This window comes from Rhinolophus ferrumequinum, chromosome 4 (assembly GCF_004115265.2).
Source record: "Rhinolophus ferrumequinum isolate MPI-CBG mRhiFer1 chromosome 4, mRhiFer1_v1.p, whole genome shotgun sequence".
NCBI classification, from domain to species: Eukaryota; Metazoa; Chordata; class Mammalia; order Chiroptera; family Rhinolophidae; genus Rhinolophus; species Rhinolophus ferrumequinum.
Window position 1 is genome coordinate 86600790 of NC_046287.1, and position 8542 is coordinate 86609331.

Here is an 8542-nt window from a genome sequence, read left to right on the forward strand (position 1 = left end):
GTTACAACTAATTCCTTACTAAAAGAAAACAATTAAAGCAAGCAGCACAGTGTCTGGTACATATGGTAGGTGCCCAATAGTGACTGTGCCTTGGCTGCAAATTATAAGATGTGAATACACACTTGCAGCTCCATGCAGTCATACACACACAGGCCCACACATACAATTTGGATACACTTGCTAATTTGGACAGGTTTCCTTTCCCTCCAACACATGCTCACCTTTATATCAATGGCAAGGGTTTTCTTGCTCTGCTCTTCAAGCAGGCTAGAACTGGGCTGAGCGTGTGAAGGTGCTGCCCTCTGGTGGAAGTCAGAAGTGTTGGATGCTCAGCCCAATGAAAGAAATTGCAGTACCACAGTAAGAGCTCGGTAAATATTAGCTCATCATGTTGCAGTTGTATTTATTTAATGAATGACAGAGGAAGAGAAGGAGCAGTCAGAGAAGAACCCCCATAAAACCTAAGACAGCGATGAGCACAGAGTAGCCTCCAGTAAGTGTTTGTTGACGGATTAAAAAGATAAGCCTGGGGGGTGGGGAGGTACATGATGTTGATTCACCGACGGGTGGGGCGCTCAGTGCCAGCAACTGAGGTGAGCTGACTGATTCTGCACCAACAGTGAGAATCCTGCTGAATCTTGAAATGTTTCAATATTCACTTTCAGTAATCGCTTAATCCACCCAGCACTGTTACAGAGTGTGAGGCGTCTCTCCATCAGCTCTCTGAGCTAGAAATGCCAGCCATTTTCCACTCAAGGGGAGTTAAAGGATTTAGAGATGAAATATGCATTCTCGAACAGTGCACCCTACACCTCAGACATGTCAATTCAACCAGGCATCAATATTCGATACACAGTAGCAATTTTACTCGGAATCCAAGAAGAGGGAAATATTAATAACATGCTTTATTGGAAGGGGCAAGTGCGGAGCTGAGAATTTAGTCAGAATTTAGTATGTAATTATTGGTCAGAATGGACAGGTCCCTGATACATTTGCTAATCTTCTTGCAAACCTTGAAGTTTTACTGCCTCTAGCTACACCTGTTCCTAATTTACTTGTCACAAATAAGAGTGGCACCTCTGCCCAGGAGAGAGGCTGTCACTGAGTGGAGAGGAGAGACAGGTTGCTAGCGGGTCCTCTTCAGAATCAGAAATAATTTTTTCAGGCCCCCTTTCCCGCTGAGACTTGAGGAGGAAAAGAATAGCAAATCTTACATAAGAGTAGAGGGTTTGCCTACAGAGTGAAAGTAACAGGTTTCTTTGGAGTATGACAAAAAAAAAAAATCCTATTTTACTTTTGGGAAAAATAAAGGAAGATCTAGTATTAAAACCACTCTGCATGTGATACTAATAGGATTTAGGGCACACACAAAGTGAGAAGAGCTGAGGGAGTGAAAGCAGTTAGAAGGTCATAGAAACAGCTAGAAGGGCAGCCTGAAACACCTACAGTGTTTCCCCGAAAATAAGACCTAGCCGGACAATCAGCTCTAAAGCATCTTTTGGAGCAAAAATTAATATAAGACCCAGTCTTATGTTATTTTATATTATATGAGACCTGGTCCTATATTATATTAAAATAAGACTGGGTCTTATATTAATTTTTGCTCCAAAAGACGCTTTAGAGCTGATAGTCCGGCTAGGTCTTATTTTTGGGGAAACATGGTAAGTGGACGTTTCTCTAAAGTTTGGTGGGAAACTGCTACAATTTTCAATAATCTCTGGGAAGTCTCCCACCCAATCTCGTACTTGCCAAAACCCCTAGAAACCATTATAAACCTTGTTTCTGGTTTGGTCCCCGTGACGTCCTAAGGATAACCGTCTCTCCTCAATTCCACCTTCCAAAGCTCAGGCCAGTTCCTCTCATTGGAAATCTAAGCCTGAAATGTACAAGGAAGGGGATTTCGGAAAAGGAAGACCCACTAAGAGGTCGGCAGTAGTAGGGAAAGTTGACAACTGACAACACAACACAACACTAAAACTCCTAAGTTCCTAGATTTACTTCCTCATCATGTAAGACAAGTTATTAATTCATTCATTCAATAAACATTCAGTCCTTTCTGTGTGCCAGGCACTGGGTTAGGCGATGGAGGCAGATTTAACTATGAAGGAAAATAGATTCCTGCCCTGCATGAACCCATAAGGGGAAACTAGAGGTATTAACAAATTATGAGCATGCACAGAAGTTATTAGGGCTGCTTACAAGTAGTCTAGGTCTCCTCCAGGCACATGCTAGAATTGTACTGCCCCACCTGCTTGGAAGTTGGGAGAGGATGTGTGACTTACTTTGATCAATGAAGTGTGCACAGAAATAAAGAGTGTAATTTCACTGGGAAGGTTTAGGAATGAGAACCTTTCACCATGGTCTCTTCTCTCTGCCATGGTAAGCTTATTTGGATGGAGTTTCTGTCAGCCGGAATCCCTGAGCAGAGCCCCCCAGCCAACTGCACTGAACTTGCAATGTGATGGTGAGTGAAATATGTGTAACAAGCCTGGGAGAGTATGGGATTATTTATTACCACAGCAAAACCAGCCCATGCTGACTGACATAAAACACACAAGTGAGCAAGGAGTGCGAGGGTAGCTGGGAAGAGGGAGGGATTGTGGTTTCTGGATTGTCTAACACACTGATCTATCATTCACCACATGTGGCTTTGATTGAACTGACTCTCCTAGAAGATCAAAGAGAGCTGATTAATGAAAGAGAGACAGCAGTGAATTAGACCTCCGAACAAGCCCTCCTTCCTCCCCATTGTACTTTGCAGCCCAGCTGCCTCTCCCTGGTTTGACTTTAGACGATAGTGAACTGATTGATACAAGGTTGCTGGGGATCAGATAAGGACGCATTCTTTAAAAAAATTGTGTTAAAAATGATAATCAGAAACAAGGGTAGAACTGAACGAAAGTACCAAGGATATACGTCCAATTTTAAGACTAGTCAGGAAGCAGGATGCACCACAGATTACCTGGGGTAATTGATAAGCCTTTACCTTGCTGTATCCATAAGACCTATTTACTTAATTAAAGAACAAAACTACAGAACTAGCACTTTATAACAAGATGACGACAGTTTTAAAAAATTATTTTAAAGTTTACAAATGCTTTTATTTTTTGATCTTTTTTTGGTCATCTATTCTGATATATATTCTTTATATAAATATGTAAATAAATATATACAATATTTGTATTATACTGCATTTACTATTTCACATTCTATTTTCTAACCTTCTTTTTCTCTATATACTATAAATATACTATATACTGTAGTATATACTATAACTATTTCCTATGTATTTAAATATGCTTTCTCTACATGACTTAAAAATAACACATTTGTACTTATAACAGAAACAATACATAGTGGGTTTACTACACAGATCTAGGCAAAAAGGAGTATATTGCACCTACTTTTACACTGGAGCTTTTTCACTTGTTACGTTGTGAACATCTTTTTCATATTGTTAATGTTGTTCTAGGGCATCATTTTTAATTCCTGTGCTGTGTTCTATTATATACGCGCACTTTATTTAGCTAAATTTCAGCTGTAAGAAATTTATGGCCAAATATTTGTGCACATGCATGATTTATCTTTTTAGGATGAATTACTAAAAGTAGAATGGTTGGATCCAAATGAATGCCAATTTTAAGGATTTTGATATGTGTTTCTGAACTAAGCCATAGACGTTATTCCAATGTGTACTCTTATTAATAGGGTATTAGGGTATCTTTTTCCTGTCAACTTTTCCCACCCTTGCAACACTAGGTGTTATTTTTCTCAAAGCCTTTTCCAACAAGTGATAAATGTTATTTTAAGTTAAGTGTACTTGGTCTCCAGTGAGGTACGCAATTTGATATAATTTCATTCTTTCCATTGCACAGTTCTAGGTCTCTGGGTTCTGGGTCTGCCTCGTTGAATTCCTTGTCCCTTCCTTCAGGACAGCTCTAGGTTCTCGTAAGTGCAGGTGACTAACTCCTCATCCTGCCTTCAACCTTGAGCTCAGCTACCGACTGCCGCAGCCTGGGAGGCATGAGAATCCTTAAAACCCTTCCTGGGAAGGGCAAGGTAGGGCAAAGTTTATTATGATTATTATTTTACTAAAGAGAAACCAAAGGCTTTCCCAAGGTCACATAGCAATAACTGACAGATCTGAAAACAGAACATAAAGCAACAAGATGAGGGGGGCCTGGGCCCCTGGATTGGCACATGGAGCAGAGGCATCTAGCCACATGCCTTCCTCCACACTGATACACAAGAGAGAAAGAAATGGCACATTATCTCCATTATGGAAGCCAAGCTGATACTCTAACAAATATAATACCCTCCAATTGGAAAGAAAAGGAAATGAGAAAAAAATGGTAGCGGCGAGGAGAGTATGGGAAAGGAAACGGAGCTGCAGGAGAAGATGACAAAAAAAAAACAAAAAACAAAAATGGACAGATAGCTGATCTCATTCCAATCCCCAAAGCACCCTCAGGCTTAGCCTTCCCCTGGGGCTTTGGAAAATCACACCCAACTTTTCTATTCATAGTCATGTAGATGTTTGATAAAGAAACATACAAAGACTATTTTTTTTTGAGTCTTAATACATGCTGCAGTACCTCATGAAAATAATTCAGAATAAAATTATGTCCCTAAATTTCTTTCTAATTATTATATAATTAACTGCTAATTATCCACATTCCTTTCATATTTTGGGAAAAAATGAGACCTATTCCTATAGTGATTTATGACACTTGATTTTGGGTAATGTAATCTATTTTGCCATTAATCTTAGCTGAACGTACTTAGAAGGATAAAGTGGTAGGGTACAGAATACATCCCAAGTGAAATGTAAATAATTTGGAGATTATCCTTAAAAAGAAAAATCTGCTCACTGGCTGCCCTTCACTGAGGTTCTCACCACTTTACCTGGCTCGCCACCATAGCTTCCTGACAGACGGTGGCAGTCAGTTACACTGGTGGTCCCACTGAGTCATGCCTTGTATAGTTCCCCACCCCCCTTCATTCTGTCCTATGATTTGACTTGATCAGTACAATGCAGCAGAAGAACATGGTGGTTATTCCCAGTTTAAGCCTCAAGGCTTGGCAGTTTCTGCCTTTGCACTGTTGGAAGCCCTGAGCAGCTATGTAAGAATTCTGGCTGCCCTGCTCGGGGCACTGTGTGGGGACGGGGAGGCCCTGCTGTCCTGCTCCCAGCTGAGCCCAGCCCCAGCGTACCCACCAGTTGAATTCAGGCACAGGAGTGCCACTGACATGCCCATCAAAAGCCCAGCTAAATTGTAGAATTGTGAGCAAACACAATGATTATTATTTTAAGCCACTAAGTCTTGGGATGGTGTGGACATAGTAATAGGTAAGTGAAGCATTAACTTTTCTAAAATCTTACAGAGCTACTTAAGGTCTCTAGGTAGAATTTTCTCATAACATTATTTGCCACACTGTCTTCTGCTCTAAGATCTTAACCAGTCAGTGTTTGTGGTGGCACAGGTTGTGCACTGTACCAGGGCACCCACCACAGGAGCCAATGGGAACTGCTTGCCTGGCCTTTGCCTAGAGAGGACACTGTTTCTAAATGGCATGAAGATGCCTTACGGGCGCCCAAAGCTGACAAAGAGTATTCAGTCGAATCAAACCCAAAGATGTTGACGTGGCCTCCAAACCTCCTTTAAGTGCTTGATGCCACTTTTGCTCTCCCCTCCAACTTTTTTTTAAATTAAAGTTTATTGGGGTGACAATTGTTAGTAAAGTTACATAGATTTCAAGTGTACAATTCTGTATCACATCATCTATAAATCCCATTGTGTGTTCACCACCCAGAGTCAGTTCTCCTTCCATCACCATATATTTGATCCCCTTTACCCTCATCTACCACCCCCCACCCCCCTTACCCTCTGGTAACCACTAAACTATTGTCTGTGTCTATGAGTTTTTGTTCATTTGTTTGCCTTGTTCTTTTGTTGTTTTCAGTTTTATAACCCACATATCAGTGAAATCATATGGTTCTCGACGTTTTCTTTCTGATTTATTTTGCTTAGCATAATAATCCCAAGATCCATCCATGTGGTCGCAAATGGTACTATTTCATCTTTTCTTATGGCAGAATTGTATTCCATTGTGTATATATACCACAACTTCTTTATCCATTCATCTATCAAAGGACACTTTGGTTGTTTCCATGTCTTCGCCACCGTAAATAAGACTGCAATGAACATTGGAGCACACGTGTCTTTATGGATAAATGTTTTCAGATTTTTTGGGTAGGTACCCAGGAGAGGGATTGCTGGTAATCCCTGGTAGTCATATGGTAATATGACTATGCTGGTAGTCATATGGTAATTCTATTTGTAATTTTTTGAGGAACCTCCACACTGCCTTCCATAGCGGCTGCACCATTCTGTATTCCCACCAACAGTGTATGAGGGTTCCTTTTTCTCCACAGCCTCTCCAACACTTGTTACTATTTGTCTTGTTGATGATAGCCATTTTAACTGGGGTGAGGTGATGTCTCATTGTGGTTTTTATTTGCATTTCTCTGATGAGTAGTGATGTTGAGCATTTTTTTATATGTCTGTTGGTAACCCCTCTAACTTTTTCCAACCCAAACTCTTGTTACTTGTCTTTAGTCTTGGCCCAGCGGAGTTACCCTACCTCCCATCCTCAGATATGTCCATTCTGCCTTCCAAACAGCAGCCGTTCCCAAACTGAGGCTGAACATTGTAGGGGAGGGTTCAAGTGCAGCCAGCAAAACCTCTGTGTACTCAGGCAGCAGGGCATTTTTAGTCTTGTAAACCTCAGGGGGTATGATATTTGCTTACAGGTATATTTTGGGGGGTATTTCCAAGCATGTTAAAGTAAGAAGTGGCAGTGAAGCCATCCACTATTCTGTTTTAGGTCTTCATATGTGGAAGGCCCAGCTCGGGGGGTGGAGGGGCCGAGAGGTTCTCTGCCCCGGAGGCAGTGCTTCATTGGACAAGGGTCCAAAGGCACAGGACAAAGGGAGGCAAAGGAAAGTGGTTTCCAGGGGAAATTCTTTTCCTCACAATTAATAGCACAACCAGAAAGCAAAATGTTCAAATATGCTGTGCAAATGGGCCAACATGACATGGGATATACGTTGTCGAACTTTGTAATCTTACCCTTCGTTAAATATTCAACACTGATGATTCGATCTCTTCCTTTGCTCAGCTTCCCCCTTCTTCCTCTGCATTCCCTCCGCCTTTGTTTCTCTCTCCATCTTCCTTGACTTCTGGGAAGTGGTGACTCACAGTCGCTTTCCTGTCAGGGACACAGCCGAGGGGTTTTCTAGACCTGGACCAGTGAACAGATTGTTTTCTTTGACTCAGGCTTCTTTGTGGGAACTCCAGGTGCAGCCTGGTGGGACTGAAGGTGGATCTACCTTGAGATGCGTGTTCCACTGAGACTATCCCAGATGATACCATAGTAATAGTCAGCGCATGACTGTGGGGGCGGGAGGTGATCAGGTGCTCAGGGGACTTCATGCTGGAAGAGGATGGAATGTCTGGCATGTAGCCCCTCAGCATGTGGGCTGCTTAGGTCAACTAGCATCTCAGGGAAACTCAGCATTATTCAAAGCAGTGGCCTACACTCGCCATTTCTAAGCTGATCACTATTAAGGCTGGCTCACCTCAGCCTGTGATCTCTACAGTTATTGAAGGAGGTCTGCGTACAAACTAGTTGCCTGGGACAATAATTTGGCAACTTGCTGGGAACAGCAAAATAGACGTAGTAGTATTTTTATATTATTGTAAAAATAATAATTGTTACTTTTTATTGAGCAATTGTGACACGTTCCATGTTCTCTATTACCTCACTTAATTATTACAACTCTATGAAATAAATAGTATCTAACTTTTGAAGATGAGAACACTAAAGCTCAGACTTGAAATGACTTTCCTAAGCTGGTAGGTGGCAGACATGTCACCGTGCGCTGACTACTGGGCTGTGAGCATTACCACAGCTCCCGCAATGCAGGCTTGGCTCACCCAGGAGCAGACAGAAAAGCTCCATCAGTCTGCCCAGAGCCTCCAGGGCGCCGCATCACCACAGAGCACATTCTCTGGACTACTATGCCCCTGCCCTGACGTCTTCCCTTTGAGTTTGAAAAATTCTGGAATAAAGCCAACTTTGTTGTGCTGAGTCACCTTACACCAGTTCTCTGGGGTCCTGGTGAAGCCTCAAGGCTCTTGACACTACACAAACAGCACGCCTGGTCTATGTGAGTGAGGAGCACTGCTCCGAGGGCCGGCTCCCTTCCAGTCCACTGTGGGGCTGGTGTGGGAGGGCTGGGCTGGGGGTGAGGACACAGGCCTTTCCCCTTCCCCACTTAGGTGCTTGCCCAGCGTTTCCCATGATGCAAGGGAAGAGTCAAGCCCGGGTACCTGATTTGGGATGGGATGGGCATTTATAATGTCTTTGAAATACATTTTTTTAAGACCATGAGGTGACTTCACACCCATTTCTTCTAGTGATGCCATGAGAAAATCTAAATATGGCATAAAGGCAGTTGCCACTTGGAACAAATTTT